The 23,519-nt window shown below is 44.9% G+C and overlaps 1 long non-coding RNA gene across 1 annotated transcript in view; it reads right to left on the reverse strand.

The window, feature by feature from the left end:
- Positions 1-1,436: 1,436 nt before the first annotated feature.
- LOC132343179 (uncharacterized) overlaps positions 1,437-23,519 on the reverse strand; it is a 30,105-nt gene continuing 8,022 nt past the window's right edge. Inside the window, exon 2 of the long non-coding RNA XR_009491885.1 lies at positions 1,437-2,631. This is a non-coding gene — a long non-coding RNA (uncharacterized lncRNA). The remainder of the gene's footprint in view (positions 2,632-23,519) is intronic.

The raw sequence follows: 23,519 nt of genomic DNA on the forward strand, positions 1-23,519 counted from the left end.
AAAATCTCCCTGTGAGAAGGGAGGGAGAGTTGAAATTACAGCCAAGCAATTTGCATTGCGAATAAGTTATCCTGCCTCCTGCTCTCCAAGAATATGCAGAAATAAATGCCTCCTAATGAACCCTGGGGGGCTGAGGCTTTGATATGAATTCTGCTGCAGGGGTAAAGAGTTCTAGCCAGACTGAAACTCAGCGTGAAGTTGGAGCAGGAGGGCTGGGGCAGTCCCCTTCAGAGCGAGGGAAAAAGGAAATTGGATTATCTTGCTAGCAGTTGGTGTTTTTCTATCTCTTAGAACCACAGATTAGTGCTCCCCTCCTTCAGATGGTTGGGGAGGGTGGGGAGAGATTCCATTTAGCCCTATTTCTCCAGCCGGCTGCTCACCTGCTTGTAACCCTTCCACCCTGGCCACTGTCAAGCTCCTTCTAGATTCCCTGGACATACAGAGACCAGGAGCTCCAAAGATTTTGCCTTTTCCAGAACTAAAAAAGACCTATTAAACACAGATGGGCTTCCCTGGTGGCTCAGACAGTAAAGAAACTGCTGCAATGTAGAAGACACAGGTTCCATCCCTGGGTCAGGAAGATCGCCTGGACAAGGGAATGGCTACCCATTCCAGTATTCTTGCCTGGAGAATTCCATGGACACAGGAGCCTGGTGGGCTGCAGTCCATGGCGTCGCAAAGAGTTGGACACAACTGAGTGACTTTCACTTTCTTTTTCATTAAACATAGATAGATGGATGGATAGATAGATAGATGATAAACAATCTTTCTATCTAAAGTCAGGTAACCTTTAGTTCTGGCTGCCATAAGGAAAACACCAGCGCCCACCCCCGACCTCTCGCCGCCCTCCCAGAGCCTACAGGGTCTGTGTTTATTCTGCACAGTGAAGTGTGTGTGTGTGTGGAGTGGGGACAAGTACGTGCTTGCAGGCCTGAGCTGTGTGGGGGCTGGCCTGTGAGCTGAGTGGTGTGGATCTGAGGGCATGTGGATGTGGTATTTGTGTGGGCTTGAGAGGTGTGGTAATGATGGTTTGTGTGGACTTGTGAAAGAGAGGAGGTGGGGAGGCCTGTTCACAGCCTCCCTGGGGAGTTGGTGGGGCTGGGCAAAAGCCCAGGTCGGACAAAGGGAATCCATCCGCAGCAGACCCAGAACTCCGTGCTTCTCTGCAGCTTCCTTGTCCTCACCTCTCCCCAGGACTGCAAACACATTCGTGACCCAGATTCTCACCCTCCCCTCTGGCCCTGCTCGAGGAGCTTGGAAGCTTAACAAAGGCCCTGAGACCTTGTGCCATGAAACAGGGCCCTTCAGAGGTTAAGAAGTGGGTGCATCCATCAGATAATTTGATTTCAAAGCCCACATCCACTGATCAGAAAGAGTAGACCATATTCTTCTATCCCTCTACTTATTTCCTCATCTGGGAAAACAGAGATGGTAGAGGATGTGGTAAATGCTTTATTGTTCAGTCGCCATGTACTAATAAATATGAGTTATTGGGGTGAATGGGTTGGGACTAATCAGCACTGTAGAATCCTATTATTGCAACCAGTGTTGGGGTAAGATGATTTAACCTTCCTTTTTTATTGAATGAAAGATTTGTTCAGTTCTGTAGTGCTTTACAATTTTCAAAAGCTTCACACACATGATTTCATATAATGCCATAATAACCCTTTTTTAAATTGTATAATCTCCTATCCCTATATGGCCTCCCCTCCCCCCCATTAGTCTCTCCTCTGTTTCTGTGATTCTGCTTCTTTTTTTTTGCTTTATTCACAAGTTTGTTATATTTATCTATCTATCACTATCTATCTACCTATCACTATAGATCTATCAATAGATAAATATATCGATAGAGCGAGCTGTCTATACACCTAGCGATCTATAAATCTATCACTATCTATATGTGATCGATAGTATTGTCTTTCTCGGACTTATTTCACTTAGCATAATGACCTCCAAGTCTATCCGTGTTGCTGCAAATGGCAAAATTTTGTTCTTTTTTATGGGCAGGTAACATTCCATCGTGCATATGTGTGTGTGTGTGTGCAAATATATATATACGTCATGTCTTCCTTATCCTTTCCTCTGTGATGGACACTTCTGCTGCTTCCATATCTTGGCACTGTAAATAATGCTGCTACGAACACTGGGATACATTTATCTTTTTAAATTAGTGCTTCTGTTTTTCAGATATATACCCAGCAGTATAATTTCTGGGTCATATGGTAGTTCTATTTTTAGTTTTGTGAGAAACCTCCATACTTTTTTCCACAGTGGCTGCACCAGTTCACATTCCCACCAACAATGTAGAGGAGCCCCCTTTTCTCCATACCTCGTCCACGTTTGTTATTTGTGTCCTTTTTGATGATGGCTATTCTGACAGGTGTAAGGTGATATCTCATTGTATTTCCCGGATGATTAGCGACATTGATCATCTTTTCACATGTAATTTAGCCTTTTTAAGATACTCTGAGGGACAGCAGGCAGAGGTTTGTGGGTTAGGGCCATACCCAAGGACATAAATAACCCTTGTTATAGGGAAGGTCTGTGCCGGCAAGGGTGTTTTCAGTGTATCCGTGCTGGTGATGGCACAGTGTACATTTGTTTCAGGAGCTTGTCTACATCAAGATGTCCCTGAAAAAAAAAGAGGAGCCATTATAGATTAAAAACAAACTTGAGCCATATTAAATCAAATTGAACTTGGGAGCACTGATTAGATCCTGATTTAAATGAATCAAGTATTTAAAAATTATGAGACAATCAAGAAAATATGAACATTGAATGGATATTAGATAATATTAAAAACAGATTGTTATAGAGAACAGACTTATGGACACGGGGGCAGGGGTTGGAAGGAGAAAGTGAAATGAATACAGAGAGTGTATGGAAACATATACACTAACATAGCTAAAATAGAGTGGGAATTTGCTGTATGACTCAGGGCACTCAAAGCAGGGCTCTGTGACAACCTAGAGGGGTGAAATGGGGAGGGAGGTGGAAGGGACGCTCAAGAAGGAGGGGATATATGTATACCTGTGGCTGATTCATGGTGACGTATGGCAGAAACCAGCACAATATTGTAATTATCCTTCAATTAAAAATAAATGAAGGGAAAAAATAAAAACGTATTGTTAATATTTTTAGATGTGTGCATGGCATTGTGGTTAGACTAAAAGCACAGACAGTTTTTATCTCTTAGAAAATATACTGAAATGGGTGGAATGATAAAATGTTCGGGATTCAAGTTAAAATAATCTATCTTGAGGTTTGGGAAGCAGGGAGAAGCAAATCAAATGAGATTGGCAAGCTGATGGTTCAAGGGGTTCCACTATACAATTAGATTTTCTCTAATCTCGTGTGTTCAAACATTTCCAAAATTAAAATATTAAGAAGGAAAGAAGCCGCCCTTTCTGGAGTTGCCACTTGGAAGGTGGCTTCTGCCCTCCCCCAGTGTCACCAGGACAAGACGATTCAGGCCCTTGACCAACAGGGAAGGGCACAGCTGAGCAGGGCATCCTAAGCCCTATAAATCAACAAGCACAGCTGAAGCCATTTAGTAGGAAGCTTGTTAATAAGAAAAATCTGGTTTAAATGGGTCATTTTATTGGGAAGAGGGAACAGAAGATGATGGATACCAGGGCCGCCCTGGCAGTGGGGAAGTTTATACTAGTGCCAAGCTCTTCCTCACAGGTTCCGATTGGATTGCATTAACTCCATCACCACCCTGAACCTTTTCCAGGATGGTGAACCCAAAGTGGGAGCAACAGGAGTGGGGGCTGGGCCTGGAGCATGTACAGGGGAAGGTACTGTTGGGTGATCAACTTCCTCATAGATGGGGGGTGCCTCCCAGGGGTGCTGGGAGTTTTCATATTCTAGAGAAGCCACATCTGGAATCTAGCATAGACTCTCATGGACCCAGGGCAGAAAAGTGAAGGAGAAAACAGTCAACTCGAAAGACAAGAAGGTTTTAAGTAGAGCACGTGCTCAGTCACTTCAGCTGTGTCCAACTCTTTGCTATAGACTGTAGCCCACCAGGCTCCTCTGTCGGGATTTTCCAGGCAAGAATACTGGAGTGGGTTGCTGGTCCCTTCTCCAGAGGATCTTCCCAACCCAGGGAACCTGCATCTCCTGCATTGCAGGCAGAGTCTTTACCACTGAGACAGCAGGGAAGCCCATAAGTAGAGTAACCTGAGCCAAAGACAGAAGGAAGGCCTCCTGTAGGAGTGGGACTTTGAAGGGGGATCTTAATGGAAAGAACCCAAGAGGGACCCTGAGAAATAACGTAGCCAAACCCAGGTGAGGATACTTGTGGTTAAATTGCACTGGAAAGTGGTTTTGATGAAAGAGGCCTTGGAGGGTCACATGACTTGGCTTGCTCAGCCCAAGGCCTAAGAAGACCTAAGCACCTGAATCCAGGTAGTGACAGGCCGAGGCAAGGGACCCTGGAGGAACCAGGAACTCAGCTTTCTATCCTTTCTGAATTTGCCAGCAACCCAGGGCTGCTGCAAGGGTCAGAGGAAGAGTGCTGAATTTGGAGTTAAAACACTCAAGTTCCAGCTTTGCTATTTCCCAGTGGCAAAACTTTGGGAAAGTGGCAAATCACTTGCATTCCATCAGCCTCAATTTCTCTATTGGCAACAGGATGAATGACATGTTTTGTTTTGTTTTGTTTTTTAACTTTTTATTTTATATTGAGATATAGCCAATTAACAATGTTGTGATAGTTTCAGGTGAGCTTGAAGGCACTCAGTGTTGCACAATGTATCCATTCTCCCCCAAGCTCCCCTCGCATCCAGCCTACCACATAACATTGAGCTGAGTTCCATGACCACACCTGTTTTACAGGTTGCTGAAGACAGTTATTTATGCAGTAGAAAGTGCATAGGATTTGAAGACAAGCTGTGGAGGCTCAAGTGCAGGCCTCACCAACCATGAGCTGTGGGCCTCTGAGGCAGTCAGTGCCTCTGAGGCCCTATTTCCTCATCTGAAAAATGGGAGAAGAATACCAGCTTAACAGGAAGACATATAGGGGAAATGTAATCAATTTATCACAGTGCCTAGCTCAGGAAAACACTCAATAATATTAGCAATTGGCATTAATAATATAATACACAAGAACAGAAAAGAGGTTAAATGTAGGTAGTCTCTAAGAATGACATAGAGAAAGCACCCTGCTTGAGAGAAGGAGCTCAGATCTTCCCAGACTTCGGGCATCTCAGCATTGACTTCGGGCACTTTGCTTTTATCTTTTCACAAAGAGCACAGGGACCACCCTGTTATAATACAGGCATCCTTCTGCATTGACAGGTAGCAGACCTGGTAGTGCCTATTAGATCAATAAAGTCACTTGATTGATCTGAGATCTTTCTCCACAGGCAGAAATGTACAGAAACTGTAGCCTGGGCATGATCAAGGTTTAAGAGAAGAGATAGGGAGCTTCAAAATTGGGAAAATAAAGGCAGACTATTGTTTTAATCTTGAGATTAACTGGGTGCCTTCAAAAGAAACTTTAACACGAACAGTGATTTGTAGGTCAAAAATCTTAGCATGAAGCAAAAAAAAATCTTGTTTGCATTATTCATACTCATGGGGGTGTGTGTGTGTGTGTGCATATATATATATATATATATCTTTAAATAAGACGTGCAGTCATTTTTCCCAGAGTTTGTACCTTGTGGTTACTAAAGAGACAGTTATGACACTTCCTTTGCTAAATTAAACCACGTTCACTTCACCCACATTTGTTCCTGGCTCTGCCACACAGTAACACCCCTCCGTGTCCTGGCCAGGCCTCTGCCTGGGCTGGTCCCCACCCCTCCCACAGAGCCGGAGGCAAGCCCAGCCGATGGCGGGATGTTTTCCTTCCCGTCTGCCCCACGGTTCCCTGATGGTAGACGCCTAGGGTGTGAAAGTGCACACCTCCAAAGTCAGCCTTCTGGTCCAAGAGGCCTCAGGAGGAAGCCAGCAGTCCCTCCATTTCCTGTGGGTGAAGGATTATGTGATGGAAACAGATCGCCCCCCATTCCTCTTCCCAAGTCACACACGCCCAGCCCAGCGCCTGAGTTAGCAAGCAAGTGACATCCAATTAAGGCTGGACTAAGACCCCAGAATTTAAAAATAGGTGTTTGGACTTTCAGGCTTTTTTGTGTCCTTCCGGCTCCATTGCCACACTCTTCTCTGTAGGGAGATACTGAGCTGGGAACAGTCCTGCATGCACAAAGGGTTACTCCCCTCGTGGAGGGGGGCTGGAATTCTACACCCCCACTGGTTTGCCTGCTGCTGTTTTCCTGTTGCTTTTCTCCCATTTTTCTTCTATCTTGAAGGCTCATTAGGAACTCTGTGAGTTAGAAGACGTTTGTGTCACCAGGCTCTGCACTGCCAGCTGGGCACCAGGCAGGGAATATGCACCCTGTTGACACGGGCCAGCACAGGCCAGGGGGCCTCACAGGCCCGCAGCACTTTTTACATGGAGATGAGCTGCCACTTGGCTCCTTCTGTAACTAATCACCAGTGTTGTTGAAATATTACTACTTCTGTTACAACCACTAATGCCCCAAATGAGGAACAGGTGCTTCAGGGTAACATCAAGCACGGATGTTACTTCTCATTGGGAGCTGCAGCCTGCCCAGTGAATATCCAGGGAACCCGTTTGATTTCAGGGCCATGTTGCTGCCTCTGTTGACAGAGTTGGAACAGTGCTGGGATCGGCAGATACAGGATCCCTGTATCCTGTATAAACCCAGGCTGCCCTGAGGAAGGTTTGAGGAGCACAAGATCTAAAAATAAAAAGAGAGAGACACAGGAGGAGGGAGTGCTAAGGGCATGAGCCTTGGAGTTCACCCAGCCTCAGTTTGAGTCTTAGCTTCAGCCTTCATTAGCTGTGAGACCTTGGACCACTACTTTCCCTCTCTGAGCTAGTCGCTTCATCCAAAACACAATAATATCAGGGTTGTTATGAGGGCTCAAAGTAATGTAAGCAGGTGGTGAGCACAGTGCCTGGCACCCAGTAGGGGCTCCATAATGGAAGCCGTTACAGTTACATTGCGCCGGGTGGCTGATGCCTTTCACAGAGCCCGTCCCCTCCTCCACACACACACACCATGCCTGACATGCCCAGGGTCCCTAGCAAAGTAACTGGCTTATGATTTATACTTCTCTCCATGCTGACCCCATATCCAAACCAGATGGAGATCGTAGTCATGCCAACAACCAGCATTTGCGTTTCCCTTCCTGGCTTATAAAGCACACACATCCACATCCCACTTCTCCATTCTCAGAGCTACCTTGTTGGGTATTTGTGCATCCATACTATTTTCAGAAGAGAAAGTGAAGGCTTAGAGAGGGTAAGTGAGGTGCCCAAAGTCACACAATGTACAAATGGCAGACCCAAGACTGAAGTTCAGTGTCCTTTCTGCCACTGCAAACTCCCTGTTGCTCAGCACCCTGCCATGAAAGGAGAAAAACATACCCATCCCCTCTCCGAGACAACACTTCGCATCTCTCCAGGGCTGTCTGCTAGGAAATTAACCAATTTACCTGTGACAATGCAGAAGCAGCTGTCAATAGCTTACCCTTCCCAAGGTAAATATTTGTATTTGGATGAGGATCTTTTATTGACTGGAAGAATTGATGCTTTTGAACTGTGGTGTTGGAGAAGACTCTTGAGAGTCCCTTGGACTGCAAGGAGATCAGCCCTGGGATTTCTTTGGAAGGAATGATGCTAAAGCTGAAACTCCAGTACTTTGGCCACCTCATGCGAAGAGTTGACTCATTGGAAAAGACTCTGATGCTGGGAGGGATTGGGGGCAGGAGGAGAAGGGGACGACAGAGGATGAGATGGCTGGATGGCATCACTGACTCGATGGATGTGAGTCTGAGTGAACTCCGGGAGTTGGTGATGGACAGGGAGGCCTGGCATGCTGCAATTCATGGGGTTGCAAAGAGTCGGACACAACTGAGCGACTGAACTGAACACAAAGGAATTATTTTCTGGTCTTATGCTGAGGGAATTACAATAACCCTCTAGGTGACTGCTTTTCCTTCTCTGTGGAAGACGTGTTACACACGTTGAGGCTATGACCACATGAAACGCAGGGAAGATATCACACAATTATAAAGCTGTCAGCAGGAATTCCCTGGTGGCCCAGGGGTTAGGCCTCCACACTGCCCCACTGGGGTCCTGGGTTCAATCCTTAGTCTGGGAACAGCAAGCAGTGTGGCCCAAAAAAAAAAAAAAGTTAGTAATCTTTAACTCAGTAAAGCATAGCCCAATAATTGCATCACTCTATACTAGATTTAATTCCATCTTCTCCCCCAACTAGACTCAGTACTGGGCTCTGGCTGAGTGGCTCTGGCCAAAGAGTACCAGTTTAACCTTTCTGGGCTGAGCTGAGGGAACCGCGAGCTTTTCAATGACATCCACATCTCTGATGTTAACAACACCCTGTGAGGCTGTGTGAGTTAGGTGCTATTTTCCCTTACACAGATAAGGATACAGAGAGGTTCCAAAGGCATGCCTGAGGTGCCCAAGATCCCAGGCTAGCATGCAGTGGTACCCGGACCAGTCCTGCCCTTTCAGAAGGGTGCCTCTTCTACTTCTTCCTGCAGACCTCGTACCTCCTGGGTGTTTGTGAAGTGAAGCAGCCACAAGTTTATTCTCCCACGTTACTCGGCACTGGCCATCTGCAGATGAAACAGTGAATCATGGAGACAAGTAGAACCCATGGAGGCCACCCTGTCCACCACCGCATTATATCTGAGTGTGGACCCTGGAACTCCACTGTGAGGTGGGTTTGAAGAGTGCATGGAGACAACTCTCTCCCCAAATAGAAGCCATGGGAAGTAAGCCTTAGCTGTCTTGTTAGCTAGGGTCGGGGGTTAAGGGAGGTTAGAGGTTGACTTAAGACATACTCTCTAAGAATGCGAAGAGTTAACTGTGTCTGTCATTTTCCTAGGACAAGGCAAGAAGTTGTGGGTTTATGTCATGACGCAAAGAAATAGGGTAGACATTAGAATGGTCTGACCATGAAGACCACTAAAATAGACTCATTCAAAAGAGGAGAGGATGCTGCTTCTTTGGAGATTTGTAGCAAGTTGGTTAGTTGCTGGGTAGGGTAGCATACCCATCATGGAGATGAGGATACTGAAGTTTAGGATTATTAGATTTCCCTTTGAGACTTATGGCCAACAACTGCTAGAAGATACCATATAAACAAAAAGCATAACTCACTTATTTTTAATTGAATAATCGTTACTTCTAATTTGGGATGATTTCAACAATGATTCTTCTTGTACTTCTATTTTGGCTCTCTAGGGGCAATTTGAAGTTTCCTGGTAATTTATCATTTTAACCACAGTTTTCCTGAGGCAGTAAGTTTATATGGGAAAAGAGTTTACTCCAAATCTTAAAGTTTTTTCCTACAGTATAATTTACCATCACACTAAACACACATGTCATTATCTCATAAGCTCATAATTGCCTACTCCTCTAACCTTGACATCTCCAGAACAGGTAGTCTCCTTCAAAGAATATATCATCGTAACACCAGTACAAAATGCAGATGACCCTGCATGACAGATAGAGAAGTTTTTTTTTGTTTTTTTTTTTTTAATGGAAATAACACCCAAGAAAGAGAGAAATAAAAGGCGCTCTGTGACCCTGACTTTATACTTTGTCCTCCATGGATTGGAAGTTCCTGCCCTTTGTACGCACAGATGAGGAGGCTGATCTGTACCCAGAGGGCAGGTGCTCCATAGCCTTTCTGGGAGGTGATGGTTTACACAGATCCAGACACACTCTGGTCCTCCCTCCCTCATTCTTGTGAGACAGCTCCCTGAGGAGCAAGTGGGGGACTAAACTGCCAGCCTTTGGGGCTGAACCTGTGGCTTTATTTTATCCTGCGCTCACCAGACAGCATGAATGATATAGAAACGAATCGAATCACTGACTGAAACTCTGGTACACAATAGAGCAGCATCTCCCAACCTTTCTCACAAACAGGCATATAGAAAAAATCACTCACCATAACAATAACATGATAATAATCCAGAGAAAGCAGATTAGATTGCTTGCAAGCAATCAGATGGCTCCTGCCACTCCAGGCCGTTCCTGACCTGCAAATGGGTGAAGGGCCAGTATTTTGTGCCACCCACTGGGAGGCTCTGGAGACAGCACAATGGTTAGAGCAGAGTGGTACCAGGTGGGAGACGGCTGTGCAGTTAGATGAGTTGGATTTTTTTTTTTTGAAATATAGTTGATTTACAATGTTGTGTTAATTACTGCTATACAGTAAAATGACTCAGTTACATAAACATATGCATACATTCTTTTCCATCATGGTTTATCACAGGATATTGAATGTAGTTCCCTGTACTATACGGTAGATCTTATTGTTCATCCATTCTGTATATACCAGTTTGCATCTGCTGGGAGGGATTGGGGGCAGGAGGAGAAGGGGATGACAGAGGATGAGATGTCTGGATGGCATCACTGACTCGATGGACGTGAGTCTGAGTGAACTCCGGGAGTTGGTGATGGACAGGGAGGCCTGGCGTGCTATGATTCATGCGGTCGCAAAGAGTTGGACACGACTGAACGACTGATCTGATCTGATCTGAACCTCAATCCATCCATCTCCCACTCCCCTCGACAACCACAAGTCTATTCTCGATGTCCGTGATTCTGTTTGTTTCATAGATAGATCCATGAATTTGTGGCATATTTTAGATTCTACATGTAAGTAATATCAGACGGTGTTTATCTTTCTCTTTCTGACTTGCTTCACTTAGTATGATACTCTTGAGGTCCATCCATGTTGCTGCAAATGGCATTATATCACGCTTTTTTATGGCTGAGTAGTATTCCATTGTATATATGTATCGTCTTTATCCATTCCTCTGCTGATGGACACTTAGGTTGTTACCATGTCCTGGCTACTGTGAATAGTGCTGCTGTGAAATAAGGATGCATGTATTTTTGAATTATAGTTTTGTCTGGATATATGCCCAGGAGTGTGATTGCTGGTTCATATGGTAATTTTATTTTTAGTTTTCTGAGATGGGTTAAATGTGAGTCCTGGCTCAGTCATTAATGGTCTTAGGTGAGTTGTTTAATCTCTCCTTGCCTCAGTTTCTTCACAGGTGTAATAGGATGAATAATAGTATGTACTTCGTGGGACTATTTTAAGGATCAAATGAGTTAATCCATGTAAAGTGCTTAGTAAAATGTCTAGCACAGAGCAAGCAACTGGAGAAATGGCATCTGCTGCTGTTACTGCTGTATTCACTCCACAGTCCCAGGGTCTGCTTCCCAGCAAAGAGCAAGCATAAACAGTAACATGCTCCCAATCCAGTTAGAAATCACACTCATATGATTCATGGTTTTCTCAAAATCTGTACCTGCTTTTTTCTTCTCTATCAGCCCATCTCTAATATGGCCATAGACGTCTAAGAGGGAGCAGTAAAAAAGGAAAGAAAATGGACTTGGGAGCAGGAATTTCACATCCCAGTCCTGGTTCTCCTGCTGGATAAATCACCTCACCATTCTGGTCCTCAAACTCTTCATGGATCAAGAGATGGTGGTTGACCAGATGACTACAGAGATCTTTCCGGCTCTAAGATGTCATGGAATGCTTTGTGAATTAGAATTGGAGTATGAGGTGTGTGTGCTTGGTCACTGGTGCCTACATCTGCATCACTGATTTCCAGGAAGATTAACACAAAAGGAGTTAATGTTTTCTCTGAGTCAGAACACCCAATACATCCCACCTGCCATAAGAACATATCTTCAACTCACCGTTGTTGCCCTCCCAATAGCTGAATTCTAAATTAGAGGCTTTTATAACTCAAGAATGAATCCGTAAATATGTCTCCTAGGTAACATCTTGTTAGCTTCATTGCTCAAAGCCCTTGAAAATAATAGAACTGCATTTCTTTTTAAAAATAGTAACTCAGACATCTCATTTAGGCCTCCCACCCAATTAGTCTGAATTAGTAAAATGTGTTCATTTCTTTCCCGATGAGAACATTGAATAAAAACATTGGATGAATACATTGTATTCATCTATGAGAAATACATATAAAATGTGATTTCCCAGCACCTAGGATTGTTCTTACCTAGCTCTGTTTTTTCAGAGGTGGTTATAACATGTACATCCTTCTTGCTATTAAAAATTAATATCTCAGCCCATATAGTCACTCAGAAATAACAGCCAGAGCAACATCTCAATTTAATCCTGGTCCTGACAAGAACCATCTCCCTCCTGCAGAGTTTGAGGAGAATTTTCTCTCCCTTTCTTTTTCCCCATCCTTCTAGAAAGGATGGCTCTCTGAAGCCATTTCTCCGACCACCTGTGTACCAGCTGTACTGCTCCTGCTGAATGTCAGAACATCCCAGCCCAGTGAAGAGGGGAGGTGGGGCAGAGCTATGTGGCCTGAAGGACTTGGCAGAACAAAGCCCCACTAAGCAGGGCCCTGTGTTTTCACTGACATGAATGCCCAGGGAAATGCTCTGGGAAGCCCAGCCCAGGCCTGTGTCAGAAAGACTTTCCTGGAGTTTGAACACATACCACAGGCTCAAAAGACCACCAGTCTCATCCAACCAGTAGAACAGTGTTTTCCAAGCCTTGGAGAGAGCTCAGACCTGCCGCTCAGGATGGGCTGGTAACCTGAAGTGGAGCCAGGCCAACAACTGGGTGTCCTCAGAGACGTCAAGAGGGTGTGAGAGAGCCACAGGGCCGGCAGGGGTGGCACTCATATGAGGACCGGCATCCAGGCGTGGGGAGGAGTAAGATGAATGTGGCCAGGACGTTTACTGCTCACTGCCTTTGACAAATGACGATGGTCAGCAGAATGAATTCACCAGGAAAGAAAACACAACTCACAGGGCAGCCACGGAGCCCTTTAAGAAGTGCCTTTTTTCTCCCCTAGTGGTGTGGCCATCACCAAGGCAGAGAGAAACAGGCCCCCAGGAGTGGCCTGGGTCAACCAGACTTCCCCATGACTTGCTTCCTGTGATAGGCAGAAGGGTGGCCCCCAAAGATATCTAGGTCCTAATCCCTGGAACCTGAAAACATTCCTTTACCTGGTGAAAAGGAATCTGCTGATGCAATTGAACTGAGGCTCTTGAGATGGAGAGATTACCCTGAATTATCTGGGTGGGCCCTGAATGTCATCACAAGTGTCCTTATAAGAGAGAGGTAGAGGGAGATTTGACTACAGAAGATGAGAGGGTGATATGAGGCCTGAAGCAGAGATTGGAGTGACGCTTCTTGAAAATGGAGGAAGGGGACTTCCCCTCCCATCTAGTAGTTAAGACTGCGCAGTCCCACTGAAGGGAGTGCAGGTTCAATCCCTGGTCAGGGAACTAAAATCCCACATGCCACATGATAATGGCCAAAAAAATGGAGGAAGGGCTACAGGCTAAGGAGTAAGGCAGCCACTGGAAACCAAAAGGGTAAAGAAGTAGATTCTCCTCTAGAGCCTCCAGGAGGGCCCAGCCCTACTAACACCTTGATTTCAACCCAATAAAATTGATTTCCCACTCCTGGCCTCTGGTAAGTACTGTAAGAGTATAAATTCATTTTATTTTAAGCCACTAAACGTGTGGCCATTTGTTTCAGCAGCAATAGGAAATTGCAAACGTTCCCAAGAGTAGGGGATGCCCCAGTGGCAGGACCTTCTTTTATGGCAGAGAAATTCCTGAAAGACAAAAAGGAGCGTCAGTGCACTTTTGGGTAGATACACCCCAGCCTAAACACCATGCCTCTTTGGCCAATGCTGGGAATGCCTGGGGCAGGGGTGGAGGAAGAGAACTGGCGTTTATTGAGCACCATATTTAAGCCTCACAGCAGCCTGGTGAGGTAGATGTTAGGACTCCAGGTTCTGGTGAAGAGCACTAAGCTGACATTTTGGTCATTTGTCCAAGGTCACAGCTCATCAGCTGCAGTTCCCCAGGGAAGCTTGCTCCCACTCCTCTGCCCTGTGTGCCCTTTGCTTAAGGATCCTCCACAGTGAGAGATGGGGGCAGGCAGTTGCTGTGGCTACAGTTTCAAGGAGCTCATTCATTCATTCATTCACTAAACAGTTAGCCAGCACCTCCCAGTTGTTAGGTCCTGTGCTGGAGGAAAAGAAGCGACCTTCTGCTGCAGGCCACTTACAAGCTGCTGCTGCTTCAGTCGTCTTCGACTCTGTGTGACCCCACAGACGGCAGCCCATCAGGCTCCCCCATCCCTGGGATTCTCCAGGCAAGAACACTGGAGTGGGTTGCCATTTCCTTCTCCAATGCATGAAAGTGAAAAATGAAAGTGAAGTTGCTCAGTTGTGTCCGACTCTTCGCGACCTCATCGACTGCAGCCTACCAGGCTCCTCCATCCATGGGATTTTCCAGGCAAGAGCACTGGAGTAGGGTGCCATTGCCTTCTCCGACTTACAAGTCAGGAGCAGACTTTTACAACACAAGTCATGTTGTCATTTCCCTCTGTAAACCCCACAGCCCACCTCAGGCAAGGATGGTTGGCGCAAAGGCTCACTCACAGTCCACAAGGAGAGTTCTCTTGTTTTCCCAAGAAGGAGCCAAAACTTGGCCTTGTTGGTGACTTTTCAGAACAAGGAATGCCCCTGTCTTGCACTCAGGGCACCTTCCTGGGGGTGCACATAGGTTTTCACCCCTAACCACCAGGGGTGAGTTCTGACTAATGATCAGTTTAGGGACACAGTCTGTGGCCAGTGGATCACACCTGCTACACTTGATCCAGAGTTCACCCGGCCTTATTCTATGACTTCAGGCTCTATGGGAGACCACTGCAGGGCCTAAGACTTGCAGTTGCATCAACTGCTCTGTCCCTCAGGTGTGGACCCGGAAGGCTCTGCTGAGTTTTGACTGGATGTCTCTCTATTTCGTCCTCTCCCATCAATGGTGCTGACTTTGTGTCCTGTTTGGTCTTCTCTTGTTGGTTGTTTCACATAGGATATTTTCAGTCTCAAATAACAAAATCCAATCCAAACTGTCTCAGATAATCAAGGTATTTTATTGGCTCCATTTAACTGAAAAAGTCTAGAGGTAGGGCTGGTTTCTAGGGAGGCTTGTTCTAGTGCCTCAAGCAATGCAGCCAGGCCTTTTGTTTTCTCTCCATTTCTCAGCTTTGTTTCCTCATCAGACTCTACCCATATGAAGTTCTCTTCTCATGACCCCCTAGAGTGGCTGGCAGTACCCAAAACTGAGTCTGGTTGGCTCTTATGGGCAGGCTAGGGTGACATTGCCAACTGGGAGCCAGTCTAGGCTAGGAGAATTGTTATGCACTGATGTTTTAGAGATGATCACATGCTCCCTATATAGCACTAGGGGAGGAATCATAGCTGAGAAGGGGAGTGTGATTTCCCACAGGAAACTGGGGCTGTCATGAAGAAAGGGAAGAGAAGAATGGATGATACTGGAGATCCAAACCAGAAAAAAAAAAATGTCTATGAAATGTCTACAAAACTGATAGGATTTTGTTGTTGTTTTGATCTTAAATGAACAAATGTTCTACCCTTCTTAATACTTCCTTAGAGTAAATAATCTTGCGAGGTCTTCCTTAATTTAGTACTTATAATATCACATACTCCATAACACCCTGGTGACCAGATTCCTTTTTCATTAAGGCTACTAGGCTTTTAGATGCCGACTCTTCCCTCTGTGAGCTCTGCATGTCCCCTAAAAGAAGCAGTGCTGAAATATTGCCCTTGATTAATCACAGCCCAATTATCTAGTTTGTGGATTATCAGGGCTCCTCCTTTTTTCTTCCCACATCCTGCCTGCCTTTTAGTCAACCCCTGCTCATTAACAAACCTGCCTGAAAAGATAGGGTAAAAAAAAAAAAAGAAAAAGAAATGGAAATGGAAATGGAACTCTAAATCAGCCAGTTTAGCTTCTTACCAACCCTGGTAAAAATGTTTGAGGAGGAAGTTGAAAAGAAGTGATGGCATGAGATTTACCTTAAATTTCCAAGATCTGTGATAACTTTGTGAACCCCTTCCACCCTTTTGTGAGCCTCTTCCACCCCTTACCCGATCCTTCTTAGAGATATTGAAAACAGCTGAATTCTCCAGAAAAGACACATTCCTCAGATACCCAGACATTTCAAACGGCTCCTAAGTATCTCAATAACTTTTTAAAATAAACTTTCTTTTTAAATCAAGATGATTGGTTTCTCTCTCTCTCCTTCACCGGAGTGTAGTTGTTTTACAATGTTGTTAGCCTCTGCTGTACAGCAAAGTGAATCAGCTATATGTATACATATATCTCCTCTTTTTTTGGATTTTCTTCACATTTAGGTCACCACAGAGCACTGAGTAGAGTTCCCTGTGCTATACAGTAGGTTTTCATTAGTTATCTATTTTACATATAGTATCAATAGTGTATATACATAAACCCCAATCTCCCAATTCACCCCACCACTGTCCTTTCCCCCTTGGTATTCATGCATTTACTCTCTGTGTGTGTCTCTATTTCTGCTTTGCAAATAGGTTCATCTATACCATTTTTCTAGATTCCAGATATATGCATTAATATATGATATTTGTTTTTCTTTTTCTGATTGAAGGGAAGACCTGTTGAAAGGATAAGAGCTCAAATCCACTCCCAGATGGAGAATTCAGACCCCACAGCTCAGTTTCCTAGTGTGTGGGAGTCAATAACACTTGTTTAACCTGGTAACCAAAGTAAAGGGGGTCGGGGGCAAGGTGGAGCTAGCAGGAACCCCTTCCAGCAAACCAGAGTCCTTCTATCACCTTCACTGAGCATCTGATCACTATTTCTACCTGCCACCCTCATCTAGCTGATTCCTCCTAATTCTGGAGGGCTGGATAAGGATTGATGACCACCTCTGGGTTTTCATGTCTCCTTAGAAAATTCAAACAAAAGAGAAAAGGACATCTGTTTTTTAAAGAACATTCTATCCCAATATCTAAAAACAAGTCATTTTCCTTTGGACTTATCTTTCTCCTGACCACTCCTGGTGGAACAGACTTCCAGTTCGACTACTACTGGAATTGGTAGGAGAGAAGAGCCAAGATTAGAAAGACCCAGCTCCTTCATGTCATCTTGTGAGAGTAACTCAGTGGCTTGAGGTTCAGTAGTGAAACTGGGGGAAATGTGTTCAAATGTAGTCCACGCATCCCACATTCAGCCTGTAAGTCTGAGTAGACAATCAGGGTTGGGGGCTTGTCTCAGTCTATTCAGGCTGCTGTAACAAAATAGACTGATGGTGTATAAAAAACAAAACAGTTGTTTCTCATAGTCCTGGAGGTTGGAAAGTCCAAGATCAAGGTTCCAGCAGATTTGGTGTCTGATGAGGACCGATGCATCCCTGGTTCATAGATGGCTGCTGGTCTTTTCACTACGTCCTCACATGGTAGAAGGGGACAGTTCTTGGGGGGGGGGGGGGGGGGGCGGTCTCTCTCTTTTTTTTTAATTAAAGAAAATTTAATTAACAAATTTCTACATTCAACATGGTCATGCCATTTTATAAACATACAAACATTCCATTCAGTAGCTCAGTCGTGTCCAACTCTTTGTGACCCCGTGGACGGCAGCATGCCAGGCTTCCCTGTCCATCACCAACTCCCGGAGTTTACTCAAATTCATGTCCATAGAGTTGGTGATGCCATCCAACCATCTCATCTTCTGTCGTCCCCTTCTCCTCCCTCCTTCAATCTTTCCCAGCATCAGTGTATTTCAAATGAGTCAGTTCTTCACATAGGTGGCCAAAGTATTAGAGTTTCAGCTTCAGCATCAGTCCTTCCAATGAATATTCAGACTGATTTCCCTTAGGTTTGACTGGTTGGATCTCCTTGCTGTCCAAGGAACTCTCAAGAGTCTTCTCCAACACCACAGTTTGAAAGCATCAATTCTTTGGTGCTCAGCTTTCTTTATAGTCCAACTCTCACATCCATACATGACTACTGGAAAAACCATAGCTTTGACTAGGCAGAACTTTGTTGGCAAAGTAATGTCTCTGCTTTTTAATATGCTTCCAGGTTGGTCATAACTTTTCTTCCAAAGAGCAAGCCTCTTTTAATTTCATGGCTGCAGTCACCATCTGCAATGATATGGAGTCCAAAAAAATAAAGTCTGTCACTGTTTCCACTGTTGCCCCATCTATTTGCTATAAAGTGATGGGACCAGTTACCATGATCTTCATTTTCTGAATGTTGACGTTTAAGCCAACTTTTTCACTCTCCTCTTTCACTTTCATCAAGAGGCTCTTTAGTTCTTCTTTGCTTTCTGCCATAAGTGTTGTCATCTGCATATCTGAGGTTATTGATATTTCTCCCGGCAATCTTGATTCCAGCTTGTGCTTCTTCCAGCCCAGCATTTCTCATGATGTACTCTGCATATAAGTTAAATAAGCAGGGTGACAATGTACAGCCTTGACATACTCCTTTTCCTATTTGGAACTAGTCTGTTGTTCCATGTCCAGTTCTTTAACTGTTGCTTCCTGACCTGCATACAGATTTCTCAAGAGGCAGGTCAGGTGGTCTGGTATTCCCATCTCTTTCAGCATTTTTCACAGTTTGTTGTGATAAACACAGTCAAAGGCTTTGGCATAGTCAATAAAGCAGAAATAGACATTTTTCTGGAACTCTTTTGCTTTTTCCATGATCCAGCGGATGTTGGCAATTTGATCTCTGGTTCCTCTGCCTTTTCTAAATCCAGCTTGAACATCTGGGAGTTTATGGTTCACGTACTGTTGAAACCTGGCTTGGAGAATTTTGAGCATTGCTTTACTAGCATGTGAGATGAGTGCACTTGTGTGGTAGTTTGAACATTCTTTGGCATACAAACAATATCTTCCATTAAATTACAATGTGCTCAGAGACAGTCATGTGTCTGAGTCATGTGGCCTCACATGTGGGGTTTAGGACAGCAGTTTCCTCAGAGGAGAAATTCAAATAAATGGTCACAGAACTTGACAATTATGGAGCTCTAAGGCTTCAGAGAGGAGGAAAAGGAGGAAGGAAGGAAACTATATATGAGGGAACCTTTGAAAACATCATGGAAGCTCACAGTTCTGTTGTCATAATCCATAATCCAAGTCTACCCAGAGGCCATTTCACATATTGAATTAAAGGTGGGGAGTTTGTGAAAAGACTATAATGATTATTCACCTTTCTAAAAACAGAAGAAATGCTTCTTCAAAATCAGTACTGATATTAGTATGGCTTATCAAGATGTCTCTACAGACTCCCAGAGTCCAGTTGGAGGAGTGTGTCCAGTAATACCTCTGGGAGGTGAGGACTGAGCTCCTTCCTGGGTCTGTTTTATTAGGGCACTGATCCCCCCTGTGAGGGTTCCACCCTCATGACCTAATCCCCTCCCAAATGCTCCACCTCCAAATACCATAATTTGGGGGATTATGCTTCAGCATATGAATTTTGCTGGGACACACATGTTCAGTCTACGGCGGGGCTGGCACTTTCTTTCACCAGCAGTGGAGTTTGGTGACTTGCACATTTATGGACAGAGAGTTAAATCAGACGTTGATGGCAACTTCTCCCAGCAATGTTTAGAAGGGTCATAAGCAACCCATGCCCTCAGCAATGTTAGAGGTGTCTGTCATCATGATAGCATGATGCACTGCTGGACTCAGAAAATAATGGACTTCAAATCCCCATTTCTCACCCAGGCCTGTGGCCAAGTGAGGCAAATAACAACTTCTCTGAGCCTCATTGTCTCATCTGGAAATGTGAACTTCATAGGTTGTTCTGAGGATCAAATACATTCATGGACATAGATGTGTGCAAACCACACTCCAAATCTGGATAATGATAATGGCAATCAGGATGCCTGGATAGATGCCGTCCTTCTTATGCCACAGTCAGTAAGTGAATAAACTTGGGAGGAGGGATGTTCCACCTGGACCACCCCCAGATGCCTTCCCTTGTGACAGTAATTGTCTCCTTAAAAACTCAAGCTTCAACTCTGCTCCAGCTGGGTTGACTTCACAGCTGCCTCCCATCCTACTAAGAGACATGCCCTCTCCCCACTGCCCATCATTTACAGTTCCCTCCCTGGTGGTAAGATGATAAAGAATCCACCTGCAATGCAGAGATACAGATTTGATCCCTGGCTTGGGAAGAACCCCTGGAGAAGGGAATGACTACCCACTTCAGTAATCTTGCCCAAAGAATTCCATAGAAAGAGGAGCCTGGCAAACTACAGTCCATGGAGTTGCAAAAAGTTGGACACAACTGAGCGACTAACACTTTCACTGCCCACTGAGGGCTGAGAACATCTGCCTTGGGCAACATGACTTCATTTGCTTATCCAGTCTCATCACTGCCCTAGTGATGGGCACCAGGCACGTCACACATAGACAACATTATGTAATCCTTATTTGTAGGTGACAGTATAGTAACAGTTGTTACTATTACCCATTTTCACATGGGAAGAATCTGAGACCCAGAAAAAGATTAGGCTGCTTGTCCTGGACCCTAACAAAAGGCTAGAGCTTCCCTCCAAGAAGCTGACAACTCCTCTTTAGGATGGTTGGTCCTCTGAGCCCCTGTAAGTTTCCCACCGGACCTCTGGACTTAGCTCCACTAAGTTCCATGCAGTTGTACCCTGGCCCCCACCCAACAACCTCACAAATGAACAGATGCCCATGAAGGAAACAAATCCTACTCCAGCTGGGTCTCAGGAACCTGAGGATTAATTTCCCTGCAAGCCAGTTTGTTAGACACTATGTTGGCAGATGAGGAGAGAAGCTATCAGTTCAATTCAGTTGTTCAGTTGTGTCTAGCTCTTTGCAACCCCATGGACTGCAGGATGCCAGGCTTCCTTGTCCATCACCAACTCCCGGAGCCTGCTCAAACTCATGTCCATCGAGTCAGTCATGCCATCCAATCATCTCATGCTTTGTTGTCCCCTTTTCCTCCTCCCTTCAATCTTTCTCAGCATCAGGATCTTTTCCAATGAGTCAGTTCTTCGCATCAGATGGCCAAAGAATTGGAGTTTCAACTTCAGCATCAGTATCAGTCACCCAAAAGAAGCTATAGAATCAGCCAATTAAGCAGCCAATGGTGCTGAACTAAATGTGACCTTATATTTAATTGTGGACGTTGTTTCTCAGCAGTTTCTCACTAGTCTGGGTTTGGGGAAAAGAATGGGACAGTAAGGGGAGTGTGAGCGTCAAGGGGAGAATCCCATTTATAAGGACACACGTCTGCTCTGCTCATTTCTTTCTTTCTTTCTTAAGGGGACAGTAGTATCAAGGATTCAGTGATCTCTACCACAGGGAAGTTGGGGAGGTATAGCCAATCTCTCAGCTGTAACCCAGGGGCAGCAGGCAAATGACAAGGGGACGAGGCCTCGTCAGTTGCATGAAACATTTACCTAATAGGCCGGAGACCCAGTTGCAGAAGCACATCTCTAACAGGGGTTAGGGGACAGTAGTAGAGGCAGGAGCCTGGGCTGTACTCTGCAGAAGCTCACACACAATTTGAAAACTTTTCTTTGCTGTGTACTCAGGCCACCAGCTTCATGATTGGGGAGCCCTGTTGGTCCCCTCGACACTTTCTCAGTAAAGTACTTGGAGCACAATTTCAGAAAATATGTGAGCCTAGAGAACAGTGGAGTTGAGGGTTCAGAGGGAGAATAAGACAATAGTGCTTCCATAGCTAGCTGGCACCAGTCAATCTGGCTGCTTCCCCAGGGCCTCTGTGGCAGCAAGGGTTGCCCGCCATTCAGGTCTCCCTCCGAGAAACAACTTGCCATTCAGCTGTAGGGAGTGCAGTGAGAGGACAGGTCCCACCTGCGAGAGCTTCAGGCCCACCTCAGTTCAGAGGCCATGCTCCTCCTGGGGCACCCCACCCAGTGACTGAGCTTGGAGGAGCACAGGGGCCTGAGGGATCCTCTAACAGGCAGTCTTGGCTCCAGAGTATGAAGCACCAGATGTATAACAATGGTGCTTGTTGTACACAAGGGAACTCAGAAGAGTGAGAGATTAACTCAGCTCAGGGGGACTCTGGAGGACTTCTTAACAGGCAGTATTAGTGTTCAGCCTTGGATGGTAGGAAGGGTGAAGTATTATAAGCAGAAGGAGGGGCAGAGATCCAGGGTCAGCAAAAGTCAGGAGGATTCCAGGCACAGTGACCAGCCCTGAAGCATGGAGTGTATGGTGTTTTAAAATGGATATAGTTAAATTATGGAAATTTTCAAATGCTAATGTATTTGGATTTTATTCTGTTGATACTAGGGAGTCATGAGGAGATGCCACCATAAAAGTGACCTGATCAGATCAGAATTTTAGAAATATACGTTCTTGACAGGACAAAAATACAGAACTTGGAGATGGGTAGAACAGTTAAAGACTGTTCTAACAGTGAGAGCGAGAATGATAAGGACCTGACTAGGTCAGAGGAGTGACCACGGAAAAGAAGGCTAAGAATGAGATTTATTGTAGAAGAGAATGAGGAGATGCAAAGAAGACATTGGGGTCATGAGTCTGAATTTTCTACAAAGTAACCTTAGAATGGGATTGAGTCAGAGAGAAAGAGCATGGGTGTTTCTAATAGGCTGAGGCTGAGCTAGAAGCAATTCTAGAGTTTAGGAGAATGGTAGGAGTAAAGATACAATTCTGGAAGTCATCTCTACTATCATCTTCCCATTTCTGGTCCAGGTGCTGAAAAAGAGAGAGAGTGAAAAGAGAACAGAATTAAAGACCTAATCTTGAGAGGGCCTCCATTTATTAAAGCATGAGTACTGGGAATGATTGAGATGACATCCTCAGAGTGTGACAGGGCAGATCTGCAAAGAGCTCCAAGCAGAAGGTGATGTTCAACAGCGTCAGGGCTATAGAGAGATCTTGTCACCAAGGATAGGGATCTGGACCACCGAGAGACTGTCAAGTGGAGAACACTAGGGTGGGCGTGGGACCTTCAAGAGAGTACTTATAGCAGAGAGCTGTGGGCAGAGGACAGCCTTAATCTAAACATAAGCCTTTTAATTTGAAAATCATTTCAAACGTGTGGAAATGTTGCAAGAACATAAATTGAACATAGAATGTCTATTTACTTTTTACTCAGTTTCTCCTATTGTTAACATTTTACCCATTTGTTTCATCATCTGCTCTCACGCTTTCTCTCCTTTATATATATATATTTATTATATATATGTAAATTATATGTTTACATGGACATATATGCACATATATGTAATATATTTTTCTGAGTCTTTTGAGAGTAAATACATGCGTATGAAAGTGAAAGTGAAAGGCACTCAGTTGTGTCTCTTTGTGATCCCATGGACGCAAGACCCCTGCCTGCCATGTTCCTCTGTCCATGGAATTCTCCAGGCCAGAGTGCTGGAGTGGGTTGCCATGCCCTCCTCCCAGGGATCTTCCCCACTCAGGGATCAAACCCATGTCTCCTGCATCTCTTGCATTGCAGGTGAATTCTTCACTGCTGAGCCACTGGAGAAGCCCAAATACATACATATATCACAGCCTTTTACCTCTAAATATATTAGTGTATATTTACTCAGA

The sequence above is a fragment of the Bos taurus genome, chromosome 2, assembly GCF_002263795.3.
Source record: "Bos taurus isolate L1 Dominette 01449 registration number 42190680 breed Hereford chromosome 2, ARS-UCD2.0, whole genome shotgun sequence".
NCBI lineage: Eukaryota > Metazoa > Chordata > Mammalia > Artiodactyla > Bovidae > Bos > Bos taurus.